Source organism: Petaurus breviceps, unplaced genomic scaffold, assembly GCF_028583685.1.
Source record: "Petaurus breviceps papuanus isolate PSGF00001 unplaced genomic scaffold, PetGlider_PUasm1.0 186, whole genome shotgun sequence".
Taxonomy (NCBI): Eukaryota; Metazoa; Chordata; class Mammalia; order Diprotodontia; family Petauridae; genus Petaurus; species Petaurus breviceps.
The window spans coordinates 9,029,108-9,053,839 of NW_027185798.1; the positions used below are offsets into that span (position 1 = coordinate 9,029,108).

General features: G+C 49.3%; 1 protein-coding gene across 1 annotated transcript in view; it reads left to right on the forward strand.

The window, feature by feature from the left end:
* Positions 1-6,425: 6,425 nt before the first annotated feature.
* The window catches only part of CLIP2 (CAP-Gly domain containing linker protein 2), a 124,346-nt gene continuing 106,039 nt past the window's right edge, over positions 6,426-24,732 (forward strand). Inside the window, exon 1 of the mRNA XM_069089148.1 lies at positions 6,426-6,603. The gene's annotated coding sequence lies outside the window, so the exon portion shown is untranslated. The remainder of the gene's footprint in view (positions 6,604-24,732) is intronic.

The window sequence follows — 24,732 nt, forward strand, 5'->3', positions numbered from 1 at the left end:
ATCTATCTATCTATCTATCTATCTATCTATCTATCTATCTATCTATCTATCTATCTATCTATCTATCTATCCACCTACCTACCTGTCTATGGTAATTCCAGTGGAACATGCTAGCAGCTGGAAACAATCGGGAGAGGTCTCATGTCAGAGCTCAGCCTAATTTAAGGAAGTTACAGATTCTAAGAATCACAGAGTCATGGAATTTTTAAGAGTCAGAAGGAATCTTAGTGGTCACCTGGTCCAACCCATATCCAAAAGGAATTCCCACTATAATCAATCAATTAGCAAGCATTTATTAAACACTTGTACTAGGCACTGAGAATATAAGCACAGAGAATGAAACACTTCCTACTCTCAATGAGCTTTGCTTAAAGACTTTTGGAGGGCGAATAGAGCATTCCAGGCATGGGGAAGGATGTTGTGTCAGGAGCTGGAGGAAGGCTGATTTTTTTGGATGGTAGAGCTTGGAAAGGGGAATGATGAGGTAACCCAAGTCCCAAAGTCCACTGGTGTAGGGCTCTTCTCCCCGGTGGATATCAGTGCCCAGCACCTGTGTGAGTGCCTGGATGGAATGGTCTAGACTTGGAAAGAGGAGAGGCTCACTCTCTTCCAGCTCGAGTCTTTTTAGAATTCTTCAGGCCTCAGGCACTGCTGACCTTAAGCTTCAAGAGAGAAGGTGGACGATGCCAGCCCCACTTCAGCTTGCTGAAGGAAAAGACTCTGGGGAGAAGCCAAACAAGGAGCCGGTAGTCTCCCTCATGCCCATATCACCCCCTTACTACTAGACACTAGGCATTTCTGCTTGAGTGAGATCTAAGTCTCTCTTTTGGTTGAGCTGAATTAGCCTGTTTCCAATGAGAAAGCTCCTTCATTCTGTATTGTATGGAACATATTTTCCCATGTGCATTTTCTCTGATTTTTGTTTTGCAATAATTTGGATAAATGGGTTTCTTGGCTACCTACTAGGAGTGTTCATCATGGAGCTGATATTTGGTAGGAAAAGGCGTCAATGCTTAGATGTAAATCAGGGTCCTCCTGCTTTCCCCAATTTTTAAACATTAGTCAGAAGTTAGCTTGAACCTGAAAATCACATCACCCATTCTAACAACAAAGGGAGCAGCTGGATATGATTCTATCCCAGTTTCCCCTCCCTCTGAGGAAAACAGAGCAGCCTCTGGTCTCGACCCCCTGCCTCCATTCCTGGCAAGAATTAAAGTCGCCCATAAGGTGAGGGGAGAAGAGACCAGAAATATCAGCTCTGCTTCCCTTTTAGTAACACAATGACACTGCCATGCTACATGCATGGGACAGTCCTCATTACATGTATAAATAGACCTGAAAAGATAGGTTGGAGGCAGGCTGTGAAGAGCTTTAAATGCCAATCAGAAAGGGCAACTAGGTGGCAGAGTAGATAGAGCACTGGCCCTGGAGTCAGGAGGACCTGAGTTCATAACTGATCTCAAACACTTACTAGCTGTGTGCCCCTGGGCAAGTCACAACCCCAACTGCCTCAAAAAAAAAGCCAATCAGTAATTTGGACTTGATTTTAAAGGTACTAAGGAGCCACACCTGGCCTTGCCACTGACTACCTGTATGTCCTTTCACCTCTCTGGGCCCCAGCTTCCTCACCTCAAGAATGAGGGCATTGAACTAGGCATCCTTCCAGCTCTAAATCTCTGGTATTGTTCTCTGGCATTTGGGCAAGGTGCATTGCTAGGCAAGAAATGAGAACTCCCATTTGAATGGGGGAAGAGGGAGAGGCAATCCCTTCCATTCTACAAATCCACCTTTGGGCATCTGGGGAGAGAGCTGGGAAGGCAGCTCATGCCATGCAAGTTAAACCTCGATTAATGCCTCCCCTCAGACCATGATGGAGATTGCCAAAGGTGCTGAATACAAGAGCATTGGGAATAGCAGTGGTCCCCAGACCTCTGGCCCTGCTTCCAGTCCAGGCTCCACTGCCATTATTGAGGAGAATGATCATTGTGAAGGAAGGGTCCACCTTCCTCAATGCTGCCAACATCAGCTGTTCACCAACCACCATCCATGGGCTTACAGTAACAGTACCTGGCAGAGTCCCAGTCCTGACCCACAGTCAGCATATCAGGAATCAACTGCTGTGGAAATGTGGCCTGGGAACCACATCTATGGCGCTTTAGCCGCAACTGCTAACGATTCAGAGAAGGAAATTCTCCCACCAAAGTCTCTGCTCAAACCAAATGGTTCAGCATCGGAAACTATTCTCCCAACCCACATTTAAACTGGCACACTGGGTCACCAGAACATGGCTGCTGCATCTTCCTTCAGGGGATCTAAGCCCAGCTCCGAAGAGCTGAAGACTGGTATTTCTCTCACCAATAGCTTCTGAGCCCCCACTGGGGTATTTCCCCCTGCCATGATTATCTGTTGATACCAATTAGTTAGCCAGACTCAACTAACTTTTAGGAAACGACATTTACTAAGGTCACAGGATAAGAATAATTGTTATAAAACATCCTCCTAGAATCAGTGACACTCTGTTTCTCTTTCTGTCTTGGTGTCTCTGTCTTTCTCTCTCTCCTCCCTGTCTCTCTCTGTTTCTGTGTCTCTGCCCTTCTCTGTCCCTCCTCCTCTCTGTCTCTGTCTTTGTCTCTGTCTCTGTCTCTCTGTCTCTCTCTCTCTACATATATATATATATATATATAATATAAACTCACACACATATATATCCATACACACAAATATTTAGATATATTAGATATATACATTTCATCATTAGAGAATCTTACCCGTGCGTCTTGAAGACTTTCCTGGATAGAGGCTCTGATTACAATGTAGCCACACTTTGAACCTTTAACAATCTGAGTCATAGGAGAGAAGGATTAATGCTGGGCTGAGGCAGGCCCAGGAAGAACAGGATAAGCCCTGGGGGCAGGAGTAGAAGAGAGGAGGGTGATGGGTGAAGAAAAGGAAGGGAGGAGAAATTTCTGCCCTTCCTTGTGGTGCCAGAGGGTTGAGCCACGGTGATAACCACTGACAGTCACCCAGTAAACATATCTTTTCCACCCGGTTCCTTCAGTTAATCCTTGTAATAACCTCTAAGGTTTCAACATAATAAGGTGCCTCCCCAGGTCCCTTGCTGCCCCTTTTTGTTTGTTAACAGTTGAAGAAACAGCTTCACAGGCTCAAGGACCACAGACCTAGATCTGGAAAGGACTTTAAACATCACCTAGTCTAACCCCTTTTACAGATGTGGAAGGATATTAAATCCAGGTTGGTTAAATGACTTGCTCAAAGTGGCATTGTATGTAGGAGAGCCTGGGATCTCTAGCTCCAAAGCCACTGCCTTTTCTACTACCCCGCAGCTCCTCAGAATGGTTTGCCCAAGTTTACACACTTCATAAAAGGAAGAAAGGGAGGACTTGAACCCAGAACTTCTGACTCCAAATCGAGCTCACAAGACTACAGCTGTAACTGATTTTAGGTGAGTTTTTCACTTTTTTTTTTTATTGTTACAAGGGAGAGGTGAATTGGAGCAGGGGGGGCAGGGCAAACTAGGAAATGACAAAAAACCAAAATGAAAGGGGATAGGGAAGAAAAAAAGAGAAATATACAGGATAATTTTGTTGTCTATGTGAAAGAAAAGGCAAGTTGTGCCCAGTAGATTTGTAGTTTCATGTGCAATCATCTTTTTTGTTATACTATGTTATGGAAATGCTTGCTTTATTCCATAAGTGAAAAATAAAATGTTTTTTAAAAATGAAAACTAGAATCAGATAAAATAGAGTAGCTGATAAAGGGCCTGTACTTGGGGCTTGGAAGACGGGAGTGTGAATCCTGCCTCAGACATTTCTAGCTGTGTGGTGCTGGACAAGTCATTTCCTCTCTCTGCCTCAGTTTCCCCTTTGGAGGGCCTTGTACTTGATTGTTAAGTGGTCTGTGAGGTCCTTTCCAGTCCCAAAAAGGAAGTGGGAGAAGATAAAACGTTTCCCATGTAGAGCTATAGTCCCCTTAACCCCATCCACAACCTCCCCTTCCCCTCCCATGCACATCGTGTTGCTGTTCCATTGTTCAGTCATGTCTGACTCATTGTGACTCCATTTGGGGTTTTCTTGGCAGTTACTGGAGTGGTTTGCCATTTTCTTCTCCAGTTCATTTTACAGATGAGGAAACTAAGGCAGAGTGAAGTGACTTGCCCAGGGTCACACAACTAGGAAGTGTCTAAGGCCAATTTTGAACTCATGTCTATCCTGACTCCAGGCCTGGTGCTCTATCCCCTGAACCACCCAGCTACCCCTAGAAATACACCTTCCTGCATATATAAGTCAGGCATAACTGTACAATATGAAAGTGGAATAATAAGTCCTGGTGATTGGCTTCTAGATAATCACAGATACTGGAATATCCACGTGGTCAGCGGCCTGCCTTTGGAGGATCAAGATTACTAGTCTAATTCCGCCCTTCTAGGTCCTCAAATGCAGTCTTTGGATTGAATCCAAGTTTTACAGAACAACTTTTTATATTAAGAGGATTTATTCTGTGAAGTTTGGATTCAAAGGCCAGCACTTGAGGACCAGAGGACCACATGTGGCCTCAGGGCCACAGGTTCCCCACCAGGTTTCCTTTTACTGGAAACTACCCTGTCAACCCAGATTGTGACTTTTCTGTCCCTTAGAAGAATAGGTTTTGGTAATCCGCTGTAACTCAAAACAACGCATCATTTTCTGACCAGGTCAGAAGAATCTCTCTGGACTATGTGGTTGGTCTTTGGATGACAGATAGAATGGCTTTCACGGCTGGACCCATCAGAGCTATGTTCTGCTGGTCTCACCCTCAAGAAGCCACAGTGACCTTTGGAGACCTCTGGGTCACAACCAGGTACCACAGCAGGACTCAAGGTAGAATGGGGCATCTCCATGGATGCAGGTTCTTGTGGGGAGGCACAGGGACAAGGACTGGACCTAGGAGTGTGTGCCTGCAGGAAAGTCCTAGGGGAGGAAATTCCCTCCACCCATGGTCAGCCCTATCTCAGCAACTTATCATTTTAAAGCATTGCATGAAGTAGACCAGGCCAGGATAGCATTGGTCTCTGATACTTTGGTCTAAACCAGATCAAAACGTCATTGCGAAATATTTAGCAAAATAAATAAAAATACAGTAGGACATAGAAAACATTAATATGTGATTTTCTGAACCAATACCCAACCACATGGATCCTCATGCAGTTTAGTGGCCTCCCTTTCTATTTGAGTTTGACACCACTGACCTAAAGTTAAGTGACTTGCCCAAAGTCATGTTGCCATTATGTGTCAGAAGCAAGATGACCCTAAATCTTTCTAATGCCCATGCCAGCTCTCTGTCTACTGTGCCACTGGCTATTCATAGGTGTTCATGAACACAGGAAGGATCTTTGAATTCATCATTGCCTGGAGTTCCCAATGTGGGAACTCCCTCCAATACAAATAGACACTGGTCTATAATTCAGTAGATAAGCTCTGGGGAATTTTATATGACTCAGCGAGATTAAGTGACTTGCCATACACAACCTTCATAGATAAATATAGATATAGAGTGGGAATTAGGGTTAAGGTTAGAGTCACACACATAAATACATAATACCTACAGACATACACATATAGTAGATATACACTGGTACAGTACCTACATTGTATATATGGTACAATATAAATGCTAGTCACAGCATTCCTGCATTTATTAAGTGCCTACTATATGCCAGGTCCTGTGCTAAACGCTGGAGATACAAAGGAAGGTAAAAAACACAGGTGCTGCCCTCAAGGAGCTTACATTGGACGGGGGAGACCCCTGGCCAACAACAGTGCAAGCGTCCATTTCCGCCCTCCCGGGTGGTTTTCGGGCTGCTCGGCGACCTGGGAACCATGAGAAAGCTTCATGCAAACAGCTGGACTGCCCCTCCCTCCCCTCCGTCGGCTCCTTCCCCTTTTGTTTCAGGCGGGAGCAGCCGCTGCAGCCGCAGCTGGCCGAGGATCTGGCCGGAGCCTGCAGAGCCCCAGCGGCCTGGGCCTGGCCGGGCAGGGCAGCGCAGGGCAGCCTCCCTGCGCCCGCCCGCGCGCCCGCCGCGCATCCCCAGGCTCCGGGCGGCCAGTCGGCCCTGGGCTGGGCGGGGAGGAGGGGCCGGAGCGGAGCCGGGGCGGGGGGGGGGGGGGGGCGGGCCCCTCTGCTGCCCGCCCAGCCTCCTGCCCAGCCGCCAGCTTCTGCTGCCTGCCTCTGGCTGCCTCCCACCCTAGCCATCTCCCAGGGCAGCGCAGCGCTGACTCCGGGGCTGGCCAACCTGCTCTCGGTGCTGGGGCTGCTGCGGCATCCTCCTCCTCCTCCTCCTCCTCCTCCTCCTCCTCCTCCTGCCCCTCCTCACCCTGCCTGACCCCGTCCTCTTCCTCCCCCCCACCCCCCACCCCCCACCCCCAGAACCCCAGGGAGGGAGGGGCAGGGAGGCGGGGAGGCTAGCGCTTGGAGAGGCCGGCCGGCCAGGCGGGCAGGCGGGCAAGGAGGGAGGACAGCGCCCAGCCTCGGCCCCAGCCCCCGCCCCCGCCCCAGCCCGGTCGCCTTGCCATCTGGATGCGGAGGACCAACGCAGGCAGGAAGGAGGTAGGCGGGCAGCCGGGCCGGGGGCAGGATCGGGGCCGGGGCTGCCCGCAGCGTGGAAACCCCAGCCCCTGCTGGCAACAAAGGAGGGGATGGCGGGGAGGGATGGCCCGGGGGAGACGCCAGTGGGGCTCCGGAGGGGCTCAGCGGAGGCTGGGCATTTTGGTAGCGGGTGGGGGGAAAGCATTGTCCTTGAGCTGGATCTGTAAGCGTGTCAGGGGGCTGGGGGGGGGGGGTGACCGGGAAGGAAAAAGACCACACTGGCCTGGGTGGGTGTGTGCAGGAGCCGTTCGGGTATGCCAGATGCCCCCTTTGGTTCTGCCAGGGGCTGGGAGCCTGCCCACGCCGAGGACAGCTCTTTGTTAAATGGGTCTGTGGGGTTTGCAGCCAACGCTGCTTCCCCTTCCCCCCATACAAACTCCAGGAGCAGGATGAGGGTAGCTGATGCCCTCAGAGCAGGGCGAGCCTGGGCACATAGACATTTCAGCATCCTTTCCTGGGGACCAGGAAGGGAGGGAGAGGCTGGGGTCAGACCGAGTTCTCTGGCTTGTGGAGAGACTTTTTGCTCCTTGTTCAACGTGGTCCCGAATGGGGCTGGTGGGTTGGCCCCCTCTTCCTGCCCCCTTCCCCCCCCCCAGATGCCTGCAGCTCTAGCTGGGTGGATGGTCCCTGTGGGCTCCAGGATACCATGAGACAGCAGAATTTACTACCCTTGCAGGGGGTGGGGGCCTGGATCCTGGGAAAGAGATGTTTGCCAACAGCAGGCTGGTGGGGCAGGAGTGGTCAGGGCCTTGGGACTCTGAGTTCCTCCCTGGTTGCTGGGTGGGTGCACAGAAGGAGTCCTGAGCACACTTGTGGGAGGGAGGATTCATTGGTGAGTCTTTCCAACCAGGCCTAGGGTGTTTTGGGTTTTCCCGAAAGGATGGTGAGCCAGTGAGAAAAAAGCGAATTGGCAACGTGAGCCTGATTCTATACCATAGATTCCTTCCTCCGAGTCCCTTTGTGCCTCAGTTTCCTCCAAGTGCTAAATGTGATTCAATGAAAAACATTGCCACCGAGCTTAGGGTTTGCACCATGGTGGAAAGGGGTGGTAGAAATGGATGTTTTTTTTTTTTTTTAACTTTGAGTTATCAGTGATCCCTGTAGGGCTCAGCCTTGAGTATAGCGGCTGTCCCTAAACCACCTAACCTAGACTTCTGTGAAGTGTTAGGGGGTGATGCTTTGACTAGAGCTGTCCAGGGCTGCCCAGGAAGGAGAGAGTGAAGGTGGGGGTAAATCTGGGGGCTAGGGAGCAGATATCAAAGAGACCACTCCTCTGGAACCTAGAGCCCACTAGCATTTCTTTATAATCCCATCTCCCTCCCACTTCCCTCTCTGTATGGGGGGAGGGGGGCTCATGGACAAAGCTGGGAAAAGAAAGAATTACATTTCTTTCCCCTGCCCTTAAACTCTGAGATAGAGAGGGGGAAGCAGTGTACAGCGAGAGTCAAAGGATCTGAGTTCAAAAGCTACCTCTAGTTCTTGTTATCAGTGTGACTCTGGGCAAGTCACTTCATGTCCTCTCACCTGTGAAAGCAGGGTTGGCTCCCTACCAGCTCTAAAGCTGTGAGCTGAAGTCATGGCACCTCACTGGGCCTCAGTTTCCTTCTCTGTAAAATGAAGGGGTTGGACTAGTTGGCCCCTGAGGTGTCTTCCCGTTCTAGACTGCTGCTCCCATGAGCCTTTCCTTTCTCCTCTGGAGGACTGGCTGGTTTGAGAGACAGAGAGAAGAGAGAGGAGATGGGGGGAGAAAGAGACAGATAGAGAGAGAAAGAGACAGAGACTGAGAGAGAGGAGACAGAGGCCAGGGACCTCTGGGGGGCTGAGTAGAGGAAGTGAAGGGTGCTCAGGGGTGAAGAGAGGCTGCAGTTTGACTCTTTCTAGTTTGGAATTTTGGCTGGGTGAGACTTTGGCCTCCTGCCCAGTGCTTCTTGGGTAACATTCACCCATTGTGTATCTGCCCCCAGGAATGGGAATTTGCTGTTTTGTTCATTCAACAAGCCTCTATTGACTGCTGTGTGCCCAACTCTGCTGGAGGTGCCACAGAATTCTGGTGGCGGGCAGTGCTCCCTGCGCATGGCCACCACATGAATTTTTCCTCAAATTTCACTTTGGGTGTGCTGCTCTGCTGTTCAGTGGCTCCTATGCCCTCAAGGGTAAAGTTCTTAAGCCTGGCATTCAAGGCTCTCTACAGTCTGACTCTACTGCACCTTTCCAGCCTGATCCAATGGTCCCTAACACAACCTGACCTTCTCTTCCCAAGGGAGTGTGGCCCAGTGAGAGGAGCCCTCACCCTACAGTCAAAGGACCTGGCTCTGGGTCCCGGCTCTGCCTCCTGCTGTCTGCATGACAGTGAAAGCACTTTTTTTAGCTTTTCTGGGCCTCAGTTTCTTTATCTGTAAAATGAAGGATTTGGAATCAATGACCTCTGAGGGCTCTCCCAACTCGGTCTGGGTCTTATGATCCTCATTTCCCCGAAATGTACCGTTCTTGTAACCTCAGAGCCTTTGGGACAAGCACTTGGAATGCCTTCCACTTATGTAGTTGCTCTCTCTGTCTCTCTTTCTCTCTTCTCTCTGTCTCTTCTCTTTCTGTCTCTGTCTCTCTCCCTCTCTCTGTCTCTATCTCTGTCCCTCTTCTCTGTCTCTGTCTCTATCTCTCTCTATCTCTCTGTCTCTATCTTTTTATCTCTCTCTACCCATTTTTCAAGGCTAAGCTAAATCTCACGTCCTCCATGCTGTCATCCCTGACTACCCCAGGCCAATGACATTCCTCCCTTCTCTGAATTTCTATGGAGCTTCCTGTCTGTATAGAGAAAAAAAGATTTAGGGAAAAGAGTCCTGAGATCAAACCTTGGTTCTACTACTTATTACCTATGTGACCCTGGATAAAATGCTTTCTTCTGGGCCTTAGTTTCTCATCTGTAAAATGAAGGGCTGTACTCACTGATCTCTGAGTCTCCTGACATTAAAATGATCTGCTGTTGGTATACAGTATTTTTATTGGGTATTTGTTGGATATTTGTCAAATTCTGTCTTATAATCCTTTTAAAATTATGCCACATGGGGCGGCTATGTGGCACAGTGAATAAAGCACTGGCCCTGGACTCAGGAGGACCTGAGTTCAAATCCGACCTCAGACACTTAACACTTACTAGCTGTGTGACCTCGGGCAGGTCACTTAACCCTAATTGCCCTGCCTACTCCCCTTCAAAAAAGCAATAAAATAAAATAAAATTATGCCACATGTGGTACCTTGGTGACACCAGTTCTGTATTCAGGACTGATCCCCTAAAAGGATCATTGATTCAAAAAGTAAAAAATAAAAAATAAACCCCCTCCAACCTGCTTGTAACTAGATCAGGGGTGGGGAACCTGCCACGTCCAGGACACATGTGGTCCTCTAGGTCCTCAAGTGTGGCCCTTTGAGAAGTTTGGATTCGGCCAACAGGTAACACTTGAGGACCTAGAGGGCCACATGTGGCCTCAAGGGTATAGGTCCTCACCCTTGAACTAGATTATACATTCCCTGAGAGCAGAGAAAAAGCCAAAGAGTAGGCTTGCTAAACTGGTGCTGAGGAGAAGAGTAAATTTATTCCTAAAAACGTAGATTTTGAGTTGGAAAGCTATCTAATCCAACCTCCTCACTTTACAGGCAGGGAAGCTGAGGCCCAGAAAGGTCATAGGCTTATAGGACTCGTCCAAGGTTCCGTAGGTGGTCTCAAAGGTGAGGTTTGAACGCAGGTCCTCTGATGTCAGAGATAGTGTTCTTTCTGTCTGCCCTGAGGCCCTGAGGGGGGTCAGTCGTGCACTGGAAGGGAGAGGTGCTGGGCAAACCCAGGTACAGCCCCCTTTCTCCACTGGTTCCCTGTGCCGTGTCACGAGAGGAGGGCCCAGCACATGGGGTAGATTCCCACAAAGGAATTATGGGAAGATGTGGAGTCGGGAGGGAGAGAGGTTGTGTGTGAGCAGGCATTTACCTCTCCTGGACCCACCAGAACAGGGCTGGTTCTGATCACAGGCCTCCTCTGCGCAAAGGGATTGAACTTCGTCACGTTTCTTCTTGTCCCATTCAGGTTCTCAGCCATGCTCTGGATAAAAATGACAAATGCTAACGTCTAAACGATGCTTCAAGGGTTACAAGGCACTGTACATATTCTGTGTCACTCAATCTTTACAACAGCCCTAGGAAGCAGGTGCTATTGTTATCCTTATGTGACAGATGAGGAAGCTGAGGCAGCCAGAGGTTAAGTGACTTACCCAGGGTCACACAGCTAGTCTATATCTGAGCCAGAATTTGAACTCGGGTCTTTCTGACTCAACTCTGGCAGCCTCAGGTTATCCAGTTGCCTAATAGGTGGAGTAACAGGCTAAGTAGATCTTCCCCCAACCCCCACCCCAACTTTCCCTGGAAACTGATGGTGTTAGGATGCTAGGCGTGGGAGTCAGGGTAGGAAGAGAACGGAGAAGAGACCCCTTGGGTGGCGTTTTGGGAGGTAGATCGTGAGCTGGGTGTCCAAGGAAGGAAAGGCCAGGTTTTAGCAGAGAGGGTAGGGGGAGCATTCTGCATAGGGGAAAGAGTGTGAGCAAAGACCTGGAGGTGGGAAGAAGCAAAGGTTGGCCGGAGATGATGAGGAGAGCTATTTATCCAGATATGTCCAAATGGTTTTTACTTGTGTCTGACTCTGTGACCCCAGTTGGGGTTTTTTTGGCAGAGATCCTGGAGTGGTTTTCCATTTCCTCTCCAGGTTCATTCGGCAGATGAGGAAACTGAGGCAAACAGGGTGAAGTGACTTGCTCAAGGTCACACAGCTAGCAAGTGTCTGAGGCCAGATTTGAACTCAGGAAGATGAGTCTTCCTGACTCCAGGCCTGGCGCTCTGTGCACTATGGCACCCCTGGCTGCCCTGAATACAGAAAATATAAAGACCTGTAATGGAGGATGGGGGATGGAGTCGGGCAGGGAATATAAATACAGGTCTTTCATCCCCAGCACCTTGCCTGGTGCCTGGTACAGGAGATGCTTAGTCGATACTTGTTGGTTGGCTGGTACGTTGGCGAGTTTAAGGTAGCCCTGCAGATGAAGAAGCTGCCAAGCCCAAAGCACAGAACTTTAATGAGGAAGTATCTACCATTTCATGGAGTTCCTTTGGGAGCACCAGTGTCTTCACGGAGCATTGTACCAATGTTATTTCCATTTTGACAAATATGGGATCTACCCTCTGGCCTGATAGGCCTCAGGCCTCTCCCTCCTAATTCGTGGGGGCCTCCTTATTGGTCGATTGTCTCCAGCCTCAGAGGATCAGAGCTGTAGAATTACAAGGGCCCTCTGGGGCCATCTGGTGCAACCCCTTCATTTTATTAATGACTTATCCAGGGTCTTGCAGCTGGGAATGATTGGATCCTGGATCTGGAGCTAGAAGGGATTTCTGAGGCCATCTAGTCCAATACTCTCACAGCCCTTCTACAGGGGAGAAGAATAAAGAACTGATTTACAGGAGTTCTCATGGATCCACACTGGAATTTGAACTCAGACCCTTTGATTGAGAAGTTGGATTCTTTCCAGGGCCTCCACTCCAAACGGCCTCCTTGGGAAATCTTCCTTTCCCATGGGCCCAATAAGAAAAGTGAATGGTGATGGGAAAATGAAGAAGGCCCTCTGTTCCCTCCCTGGGGCTTCTCCTCCCTGGGCTCCCTTCTTCTTTCTCCTACCCCTTTATATCTACAGGGGCAGGGGTTATCATTAAACTCGGGTTTTCAGAGATGCTTAAAAAGGTTAATGAAACGTTTCCCTTCTAGACCAAAAGTCAGGTTTTTTGTTTTGTTTTGTTTTCAGTGCCTATCCCAGGTTGTTTTTATTAACATGGCATACATTTGGGGCCCAAACAACTTACCAGCTTCCTCTTGAGCCCTGAACAGCCCCCTCAGTGCCAGGCCTTCAGTCCCTGGAAATCTCATTCTCCACTTTCAGCTGTAGCCTAGAATAGACGCAGGACTCTCTCTTTCTTTATTTCCGTTCTTTTCCCCCCGGACTCTTTTTCAAAAGGGAAGACAGAATTCCAGTGTTCAAAAACAAACACAAAAAACGTTTGTCCCACTGCAGAACTGAGGGGGATGCCAGGGCTCCCGCCTTCCTGCCCATTGCTTTTGCCAGCTTGCAGCCGGAACCCGGGACAGATTAGGTCTGTGGGTCAGGGCGATGATGCATGCAGGAGATTAAGGTCAGGGATTCCAGCCCTGGGTGGTCCGGCTAGCTCTGCTCCTGTGTCCTCCTGGCCACAAACTGTCTCTCACACTCAGGCTCTCTTGCAGATAACTGCAGTAGGGACAGGGAAGAGTGTCACTCTTGTGTTGAGGAGGAATGTGGAGGGTGCCTTGTGAACTATCCCCACTAAATTCATTCAGTGGACATGTATGGGACCCCTATTATGTGTAAAATGGGACAGCTGGGTAGCACAGTGCCAGGCCTAGAGTCAGGAAGACCTGAGTTTAAATCTGACCTTAGACACTTACTAGCTGTGTGATCCTGGGCAAGTCACTTCACCCTGTGTGCCTCAGTTTCCTCATCTGTCAAATGAGCTGAAGAAGGAAATGGCAAAGCCCTCCAGAGTGTGACCCTGAGCAAGTCACCTAACTCTATCTGCTTCAGTTTCCTAATCTGTTAAATGGGATGGAGAAAGAAATAGCAAACCACTCCAGGATCTCTGCCAAGAAAACCCCAAATGGGGCCACGGAGAGTTGGACATGACTGAACAACAACTTCAGTTCCTAAAATAAGGAGAGAGAATTTCTGACTGGGATGATTCAGGAAGACTTCCTGGAGAACGCAGGATGTGAGCTGGGCCTCAGAGGCCCATGAAATAGAAATGTGATCATCTGTTCATCCGCTCTTTTGGGTTAGTGCCCCTCTACAAAGCTTCATTAGGGAGAATAGTGGAGTGTTGGCGGGGTGGTTATGCCTCGAGGGCTCCAGAGGAGAAACTGAGGCAGCACAGGCTTGGCCTGGGGCATGTGAGGGGTACAGGACCGAGATCAGCCTTACTCATGGAAATGCGTCATCCAAGCACTGCTCATTCAAGGCTGGCTTTAGAATCCTAGGGCTGGGGGCCACCCTGGGGCTGTGTAGACACCCCATGTGGTGTGAGGAGACTTTTAATGAAGGAGACATTTGAAACCTGTTCTCCCTAGCCAAGGGCCCCCTGCCTTTCACTGGCGGCTCATGGGCCTTGCCCACATTCTCTCTGAACAGCCTCTTTGTACCCCATCTTGCAGTGACTCATGGGGTGGAGGAAGGGGGAGTGTTGCCCGGGCACACTGGCCTGCCTGGGCATAACCATTGCAACTTCCCCTAGAGTGGCTGAGATACCAGTTCTTGGCATCTGGAAAGAGAGGGCTTTGGGGCAGCCAGTTCTGTCTACTCAAAATCCGTGGTGTTTGTCTTGACCATTTTTCATATGATTCTCCCCACTCCCACCAATATTCTGGGCCTGGTTCCCTCATGTTCTTTCCTCCATCTCCCCAAGGTCCTGATAGGAGACAGAGCTCAGAATTCAAATCCTACCTTTGCCATTTACTATAGGTAAGTAAGTGACTTTGGAAAAGTCACTTCATGTCTTCATTTGTAAAAGTAGGCTATTGAGCTAGGGGATGACTTCTGAGGTCCCTCCAGGTCTATAATTCTATCATTTACCAACTCCCTGCCCTCAGTTTCCTCATCTGTCAGATGAGAAGGTTGGACCAGATGGCCTCTGAGGTTCCTTCCAGTCCTGGGTCCAAGACCGCAGGATCTCTTCTCTCCCTGGTATCTGTGAGTCCTGGTTTATAGACTAATTTTTAAATTTAAATTTCTAGGTTTTTTAATCAACTAAAATCTATTTTCTTTCCTTCTCTCTCCTCTATGAATTAATATCATGGTAAATTCATAGAATCTTAGAGCTGAAAGGGAAAATTGTGTAATCCAAGCTCCCACCTGGTGCAAGAATGCTATCACTGACCAACCAGACAGTGATCATTTAGGCTCTCTTGAACACTTCCAGTGACAGGGAGCTCACTCTCTCAGCAAGCAGAGTGTTATAGGGTTGGACAGCTATAATCCTTTAAGCAAACAAACAAATAAATAAATGTTTTTAGTTATTTCAATCAGGTCCAACTCTCTGTGACTCCATTTGGGGTTTTCTTGGCAAAGATACTAGAGTGGTTTGCCATTTCCTTCTCCAGCTCATTTTCTAGAAGAGGAAACTGAGGTAAACAGGGTTAAGTAACTTGTCTAGGGTCACACAGCTAGTAAGTGTTGGATGTCGGATTTGAACTCGGGTCCTCCTGACTCCAGGCCTGGAGCTCTATTCTCTGTGCTACTACTTGCCCTAGTAAACTAATACCTAGATGTAATTATTAATTAAATTATATAGATTTTTAAAAAATATACCTTAATTTTGGAATATATCCCTCCCTTTTTGCTGACCCCGAGGGCCATCATATGTAATAAATATTTTTTTTAAAAGAGGGGAAAAACAATTTAAACTACCCAAAATATCAGCCAGATCTGACATCACCAGTGTTTTGCATCCATAGTTCCCAACCTCTGCAAATAAGGGAGGAGGGAACATTTTCTCATTTCTTCTTCAGTGCTGAGCTTTGCATTAGAATTACCCATGTTCGTTTGACTTTATTTGGGTCTTTCCAGTTGGGTTATTGTAGGAGCCTGGTGTTCCTGGGTCTGCTCATTCTACTCTGCATCGCTCTTCCCATGATGCTCTGGGCTCTTTGTCCTCATCATTTCTTACAGCTCAGTCCCACTCCATCACATTGGGGTCGCCCAACGAGGGTATTCGCTTTGCTTTCCATTCTTTGGTACCACAAATAAAAGCACCAACGGCTCTAATGCTTAGGGAGTTTTTCCTTTTTTTGAGCCTAAATCTGTCGTCACTGCATTAGTCATCCTCAAGGCCAACTTCAATAAACATGGACAGGTCCCCTGTTACTCAGAGAGCATTGTCCTGGGGGGAAGCAGGAAGATCAGCTGAAACACCATGTTTGCTCCCATGGATTTCATGGGCTGTAGAAGGGAACGCATGCAGGTAACTTAGTGGTGTATTGGCTAGAGGGCTGGTCCTGAGTGAGGGAATCCTGAGTTTGAATTCTACCTTAGATCCTTACTGGCTGGGTGACCCTGAGTAAGTCACTTAACTGTTTGAAGCCTCAGTTTCCACATCTGTAAATGATCTAATCTAATTATAATAATGGCTCTTCTTGTTATGGCAGCACAGGGTTATTATGAGGACAAAGATATATGTATATGTGTGTATATATGAATGCACATGTAAATGTGTGTATCTACATGTATATATTAGAGATACATGATATATATTAGATAATAGACCTAGATTTATTTACTAATATGTGTGTATATAATATATGCAACATATAAACAACACACATAATATATAACATGCATACATTTTCTATAATATACACATATGCATGTACACATATACTGTATGCACACAACACAGTATGTATATATTATGATACATTTGTATATAATATGCATATATATACATTAGACATGTATATATGTAATATATAAAATATGCATATATACTATTTTTCTTCTTTAATCATTTTTCAGTCGTGTCTGACTCTTGATGACCCCTTTTGAGGTTTTCTTGGCAAAGATACTGGAGTGGTTTGCCATCATCTTCTCCAGCTCATTTGACAAATGGGGAAACTGAGGCAAACAGGGTGAAGTGACTTGCCCAGGGTCACACAGCTAGTGTCTGAGGCCAGATTTGAGCTCAGGTCTTCCTGACTCCAGGCCTGGCACTCTGTCTACTATGCTGCCTAGCTGCTTTGTGTTCATGTGTGTGTGCGTGTGTGTGCGTGTGTGCACACACATATACATACATAACAACACACGTTTATTTACCTACATGCATGTACACATGCACGGACTATTTCTATAATAGGCTTTGTATGTGCGTGTACACATATGTACATACATGTGTGTACGTGTATACACACATATATACACACACATTCTTATAAACCTTAAAGTGCTATACAGATGTTAGCTATGATTATGCTAACAATCCCAAATGCTCAGCTCAGAAGGGAGGAGAAGCACAGGTCCGAGGCCAGGCTGTTAGCGGGGGCTCCAAGGCCTCCAGCGCTGAAAGCAGAATGTCCATTCCAGGCATCAGAAACAGCCTGAGCCAAGCCTTGGAGGCAGGCAGTGTAGGTCCCTGTGGGACACAGTGACTCGTACCAAGAGGTGAGTGACTTAGCCAGGGAGACACTGGTGGCGGGTGCCAGAGGTGGCCCAGGCCATCCTTGTTCCAAGGCCGTGTCTCTCTGTTTTTCTCTCTGTCTCTCTCTCCCTCCACTCCATCAGCCAAATCTCCTCACCAGTTTTAGTGGTTGGGGTAAAGAAAAGCCATCACCCTTTTTAAAAAAATCAAGAATATAGAAGATATTGATAAAGGCCTATTTTTTAAGAAATCCGGAGCCCCTGTTCTTTTTAATAGGAGGGATGCGAGTGAGTAGGGGTCACTAGCTACTCAGCAGCAGCTGCTGTGACGTCCTCGGCTGCCCCAGCTTTGGGACAAGGCCTGTCTCATCTGTAGAATGGAAAATGAGATGAAAATCGCAATCACGCGTCTGCTGGCCATCCTGCCAACTTGTTTGACCCTGAAGCGGCCTTGCCTAGCCCATCTGAGCAGCCCCTTAGGAGGCAGACTGGCCTAGCAGTCTCTCCCTGGGCTGCTTGCCAGGCTGACCAGAGCCCTTCACCCAATCAGGCTTCACCTCCCTTATTCTTCGAGGGGTACAGCAGTGAGAACGAGGTGGGGGGTCAACCATCCCTAACCCTTATGGGACCCCTCAGGATGCAGAGTGTAAACGGCTTAGTGGCATGCAGGAGCTGCATCACAGTACTGGCCTTTCAATCTTGACTTTTTATCTGTGTGACCCTGGACAAGACTTTGCCCCTCCCTGGGCCTCAGTTTCCATATCTGTAAAATGGGGCATTGGATTAGATGGTCTGCTTGCTAAAGGCTCACCTCACAAGGAAACCAGTAGAGCTGGAGGTCAACCTTGCTGGTTCACTCCTCCTCCCTCCTGCTCTCCCCCATTTCTGAGCTTCTCCCCCGTGTGACTTTTCTGCCTCCCTCTGAGCATCCTCAGGGGGAGGGGCTTGAATTGGATGACCTCCCAGGTCCCTTCTGGCTCTAAATCCTTCAAACTCTATGGAGCTCTGAGCACCCTGGACCCTGGGCTTTGTCGTTGAACCATTTCAGTCATGTCTGTCTCTGTGTCCCCGTTTGGGATTTTCTTGGCAGAGATACTGGAACAGTTTGCCATTTCCTTCTCTAGCGCATTTTACAGATAAGGAAACTAAGGCAAACAGGGTGAAGTGACTTGTCCAGGGTCACACAGCCAGTATGTGTCTGAGGTCAGATTTGCACTCAGAGCTTCCTGACTCAAGGTCTGGTGCTCCATCCATTGGGCCACCCAGCCGCCCCTAGTACCCAGGACAGAAACGGGGATATTTGGAAAGAGGAGTGGGTTTAGGGGGAAAGGATAACAAGCTCAGCTTTGGACATGTTGAGTTTGAAATGCCTCCAACACGTTTGGTTTAAAATGCCTAATTTTAAACTGAAACCTTCCAACTATGTTGTCTCCTCCATAAGAATTCTGGGGGAGAAAACATTCCCATTAGGGACCCTCGGGAGATCCTTGTTTTGTACCCCAACACTGAGCATAGAGCTTTGTACACAGTAAGAGCTTAAGCAATGCATTTTCCCGTTCGTTCATCCTGGTGATGCAGGACCGAAGCTCAGGAGAGAGCCTGAGCCTGGATATACGATGTGTGGGCATCAGCGAATCACAGAATCTGGGAGCTGGCCAGGCCCTTACAGCCATGCAGTAACACACCCCCAGAGGAGTCATCTGTGTCCAAGCGATCGCTGAACCCACGGCAGCTGCTGAGGTCACTCCAGAGAGTGTGTATAGAGAGAAAAGAGGAGAGGGCTGGTCAGCAGCATCAGAGAAAGGCTCCAGAGAAGCCAAGAAAGGTGGGGATTGAGAGAAGGCCATTGGGCCATGGCAGGGGAGAGGCCACTGGAGACTTCGGAGAGGGAGCCATCTGCCCCGGGGAGGGCTTCTGAGGGCAGGGAGACCTGAGAGTGTTTGCAGACAGCGGGGCAGGAGCCAGTGGATTGGGAGAGAGCCCAATTAGAGAGATGGAGGGAAGCTGAACAAGGGGGACCAGCCTTATCGAGAAGAGCCAAGAGGAAGGAGGAGGTGGAGAAAAGTGAATGAAGTCAGGGCACCCGGAGGTGATGAGAGGCATGGCATGGCGGACAGAGCATTAGCCGTGGAGTCTGGGGGGCCTGGGTTTGAATCCTGCCCCTGCCAACTCCCAGCTGTGTGACCCTCACTTCTCAGGCTTCTAGGAAAATCCTGGGGCAAGTTCTGGTCTGTTTTGCTCTGGGGGATTTTCCTCACCAGGAGCTCCCTACACGGGTGAGATCTCAGCTCTGGACAAAATGACCATAATATGGGGCTTACAGACTTGCAGTTTCCTAGGCCTGTTCCCCACCCCCACTTAAACAATGGTGCTGAAAAGAGAAGAAAACAGGGGGGAAATGGTGCCAGCATCAGTGAAGCCCTGCCTGATTTATGCCCCAACAGTGTTCCATTGATGGTGAATCATGTCTTGGGCCCCCAGCTGTGGCCACAGAAAACCCTCTTCCTTTCAGGATTAAGGCCACAGAGGCTGCAGCTGCCAGGACCTCCTGGCCTTCGAGTTCCTGGGCCTTTCCTCCCACCTAAAAACTGCCGTAAAGCCAGTCACCCCAACTAGAGAGTCGGGAACCCAGAAGGCAGAACCCAGTCTGCCCCTCCCAAGGGGCAGGGGTGAGGTGAAGGGCAGGGGGAGCTTATAGGCCTCTGCTCTCAGCACTTGCCTCTCTCTGAAAATGGGCTTCTGGGAGAATTTCCATGGCAAGCCCAAAACGCTTCTGAGCTCTTTCTAATGTGTTAACTTCCTCTTGGCAAGCACCCAGCTGGGGCTTGGACTCTGACCTCAGTCAGTCAGTCAACAAGCATTTATCAAATATTTACTCTATGCTGGGCCCTGTGCTAAGAACTGAGGACTCAAAGAAATGCAGCCTCCCCTCTCCCCCAATCCTATAGTGCCTGCCCTCAAGCTGCTCACATTCTAATGACAAGGATAAATATCTAGGAACACACAAGAGTGGATGGAAATGATCTGGAAGGGGAAGGCCTTAGGTGCTGGGGGCCTGGGAAGGGCCTCTCCTTGTTAAGGACAGGCCAGCAGATGGGCCTTGCCCAGGCTCTGGGGTCTGCTCCTTCTCACCTTCTTGCCTTCTCAGCCCGGTTAAAAATATCCGTGTCCATGCCCTCCATTTTTACATCACCTTCCTTTCCAAATACAGTCTTTCCATCTCCCCAACCACTGAACCATCCCTTGTAACAGAATAAAAAAAGAAATAGGGGGCGGCTAGGTGGTGAAGTGAATAGAGCACCGGCCCTAGAGTCAGGAGGACCCAAGTTCAAATCTGGCCTCAGACACTTGACACACTTACTAGCCGTGTGACTTTGGGCAAGTCACTTAACCTCAATTGCCCTCCAAAAAAAAAAAAAAAGAAAGAAAGAGGAAGAACAGGCAGTTCAGTGAAAGGAGATGCAGATCAGCGGAGCTGGAGTGTATTTGAGATTCCACACCCATAGTTCCCTGCCTCTGCAGAGAACATTGAACATCCGCTCTTCTCTCTTTGGGTCAGTCGTTCCTTCTTAGGCCATATGAATATTTCATGATAATGGACATCATTTGTTTAGCTATTTCATAATCTCATTTGATAAATGAAGATTGTTGTTTGTCCTTTGTTCTTGAAGAGGACCATGACATCCGGGAGGTGATGGACGCCATGACTTGGGAATGGATTGGGTTTAAGTGAGGCAGGGCTGCATAAGGTCACCAGCCTCACCTTCTCCTTCGGAGCCCTCTGGGTCCAGTGACCAGACAACTGACAATGGCCCAGGGTGCAGTGGGGAACCTTGGCCCTTTCAAGCTAAGGTCTTTCCCAGGTCTCAGTTTGTCTGAGGCCATGCCCATTCAGTGATTAAAACTAAGTAAGAAATGAGGATAAAGGGAAAAATGGAGCCTTGGAGGACAGTGACTTGCCCAGGGTCACTGCAGCATGTGTCGGACTAGGACCTTCCCCTTTCAGATGGATGATGTGCCCCCATCAGAGCAGAGCAGAATCCTGTAGCTCAAAAGAAATGTGAGATGAGCCAATTCAGAGGTGTGGCCTGTTTGTGGCCGGCCAGCCCGTGGCATAGCACTCCCAGGCCATAGTGGTCTGATCAGCCACGGCCGGACACACTTGACCCCAGTAGTGATGTTGCTGTGGTCTACCCTCAGCAGGAAGGAAAGCAGCCGGCCAAACAGACAGTTACATGGCGTCTGCCTCCTTGGTTTTTGTTTCCTAAGCCAGGCTGGAGGCTCCCGGAGAGCAGGGACCATTTTCTTCTTCTGTGGATACCACCTGGGGGGGGGGGGCGGTGATGCCCTCACTTTTGAGCTGCCTGGTTTGGACTAAGTCCGTCCCCCCAGGGTAAATGTCTCCCTCAGCGTCCGGTGTCTCCCTCCTCCAGCAACTTCCTGTCCTGCTGCCTCTGGCCCCAGGACTGACCTCATTAGGAAAACAGCTGAGAGTAATGGGGCTTGACGAGCAGACCCAGCCAGGAGGGATGGCTCCCAACTTCCCTGGCTGTGGGTGGCTTCCTCCCACACAAAAGCACGCAAGCCTTCGTGTCTCCCTGGTTTCCTGGGGACCCCTCAGAGCTGGGAAGGAGATTTGGGCCGGCTGGCTTGGTAAGAAGATGACTTGGGAGGCCATGGCCAGATAGAGGGAGGGAGAGGCCTGGATACTTCCTGCCCCTGCCCCCAGCCCCCATCCCTGATGGCCGGGAGAGATGATACTGGACAGCCAGGTCAGCAAAAGGAAGCAATGGAAAGATAGGCCTCGGTGTTCCCCCCTACAGGGACCCTGGGGGTGTTCAGCCCTGACAAATATCGCTGTTGCATCAGCCCTCCAATGGCCCAGTGTGGAGCCCGGCTGGCCCAGGAAGCAGCTAGCTGGCAAGGGCTCTTACCTCCAAGGGAGCGACAGACTGATGTGAGCAGAGGCCAGGTGTGCTTCAGGGCCTTCCTGGGCACGGAGCCCACTCTGGACATCTGGTGTGTCCTTGCTGCCCATTCTCTCTTGTTTCCTTTTCCTTCTTGACCCTTACCTTCTCCTCTGATTCCACCTTGGACACTTACCTAGCTGGCTGACCCCCTAACCTTTCTGACCCTCAAGTTTCCTCATCTGTAGAATGGGGATTAAGCCCCATCTCGAAGGATTGTTATGGGGACCCATAAGTGACTATGTAAAGTGAATAAATGTGAGCTCACTCAAGCCTCTCTAGGGTAGGAGGAGAGGAGGGGAAAGGGAAGGGAACAAGCATTTATTAGGCACCTACTATATACCAGGTATTTCAGAAAGTACTTTTAATGAACATATTATCTCATTTAATCCTCACAATAAACCTGGCAGATAGGTACTATTATTTTCCCCATTTTACAGTTGAGGAAACTGAGGCAAATAGGGTGAAGTGACTTGCCCAGGGTCACCCAGCTAGTCAGTGTTCTGAAACCAGATTTGAACTCAGGTCTCATGATGGAATGCTTGTTGAAGTCAGCAAGCTTCTGTGTGCTGGGCACTCTGCCCAGTTCTAGGAATTCCTCCCCGCAGGGAGCTTCTATTCTGAGGGGAAAGACAACCCACCGAAAGATGCTGTGGGAGAGAGGGGACCAGAGAGTCAGGAGAGCAGCCGGGAGACGAGTGAGTACGTGACCAGCCTTGGCACTCTCCTCAAGTGGGGTGTCAGGGAGGAGCCGGCTACAGAGGCCTCCAGTGGGAGAAGGTCGAGGCAGGGTGACCTTGCTCTGACCATGGTGATGGCAGTGATGACAAGAATTCCTTGACCACCAACAGTTTCCGTCCTGTCTGGTGGCTTGTGGGCTGAGGCCAAGTCACCAACAATGACTAATTCCGGTGAAAATGCGTTGATTCAGGGCCCAGTTCTTGGCATGGGAGAGCTTGCACAGGGCCCAGGGGCTGGTTTGATTTCCTCCCATCAACTTCACCAGCAATTAGAATGAAAGCTTCTTGAGGGCAGCACGGTTGTTCAGTCCTGTCCAACTCTTTGTGACTCCATTTGGGGTTTTCTCAGCAAAGACATTGGAGCAGCTTGCCATTTCCTTCTCCAGCTCATTTTGCAAAATGAGGCAAACAGGGTGAAGTGACTTGGCCAGGGTCACACAGCTAGTAAATGTCTAAGGTCAGATTTGAACTCAAGAAGTTGAGACTTCCTCATTCCAGGCCTGGTGCTCTGGCTGACTTTTCTTGAGGGTGGACACTGGCTTTTGTCTGCCACTCTTAGTGTAGTGCACAATACCTAGACAGTGCTTAGTACTTGCCTAATTGAATCGATGGCTTTGATAAATATGCATTTATTAAGTGCTTGCTGTATGCAGAGCACGGACCAAAAGATAAAATAAACACTCGTGTCCTTCCCCTCTCAGAGCTCACAGCCTAGTCAGGGAGTTTGGTGGAGTGCCTAGAACCTGGGACCTTGGAGCTAGGGGGCAATGCCTCAGACCTTTCTTTACTTCATGAGAATAAGCAAGCCACTTCATTCAGTTCATAATTAATATATTTCAATACTTTGTAAATGCTTCCACAAACATTTATGGAGCACCTGCTGTGTTCCAGGCTCTGTGCTAGGCACAATGTGTAAGCTCCTTAAGGTCAAAAAGCTTTTTGTCTGTGTGTCCTGTATACCTAACCCAATACCTGGAATACAGTAGGTGATTAATGCATGCTTGTTGAATTGAATTTAAAGTATATATATAGATAAAATATGAGAAGTAGCATGGGGGAGTCAGAAAGATCTGGGTTCAAGTCCAGTCCTGACACATCCTGGCTGTGTGACCTTGGGCCAGTCACTGTCTTTCTCAGTGCCCCAGACATCTCTCTAAGACTAGAAATGGCAGAGACTGTGCTGATCCGTGTGAGGAGTGGGCATTTTCTCACCAGGCGTTTACTGTGTGGGTTTAGACCCTACCTACCCTTGAACAATGGCAGCTCCCCGTAGAAGGTGGTACCTGATCTTGAAGGAGAGGCCGCATGAGGAGAGAGCACCTTCCAGGTGTGGAAAACCACAGAAGGGGGAGATGAGGTGTCAGGCATAGACATCCCATCGCTCTGTCTCATCCTGATCTTGTGATCCGGGGCCCTCTGGCCCTCTGGTCTGGTGTCTGGTCACTCTTTCAGACTGTAACCTCCCTGAAGGCAAGACCGACACCTTATCCACAGCCAGTGTCTGGCACAGGGAACCCTGCGGGGCACACGCTTCCACAATGTTCCGTGTTCCGTTAAGACTTTGAGAAGTCTTGCTAGGGTTGGCCATGGGGACTCGCTACAGATTCTTGCACTGGGGAGTGACTTTCATGACCCTGGGCTCCTCCCCAAGGCCCTCCTTAGGGTGACCTTCTTGTGGGATACAGGCCCTTCCTTTTGCTGCCATCTCTCAACTGCAGCAGGATGGAGAAGGGCCTCAGGGTCAGGTTCCAGGAAGATTGCTGGAAGGAGGGGTGGCGCAAGGTCTCTTTTTCTTGGCTCTAGAGGGAGGGCCCAGGAGGGCTGGGTGGGAGTCTCAGAGAGGCCAGTTTCTGCCGAGTCAGACTTTCTAATAATGAGAGCCATCCATCCATAGGTGGAGTGTGGCCTCCCTTGAACGCTGGGCCTTCAGAGACTATCTGAGGGGGAAACTGAGGCCCAGAAGGGTGATGTAGTTTGCCTGAGGCTGCATAGGTAATAAGCATCTGATTTGGGATTTGAATCAAGGACTTTTGGCTACAAAGTTAGTGCTCATGCCCCTGCACACAGAGACTGCCCCCGGCATGAGAGGTAACAAATTCCCCATTAGCAGAGGCCTTTCTTCTTCTTCTTCTCCTCCTCCTC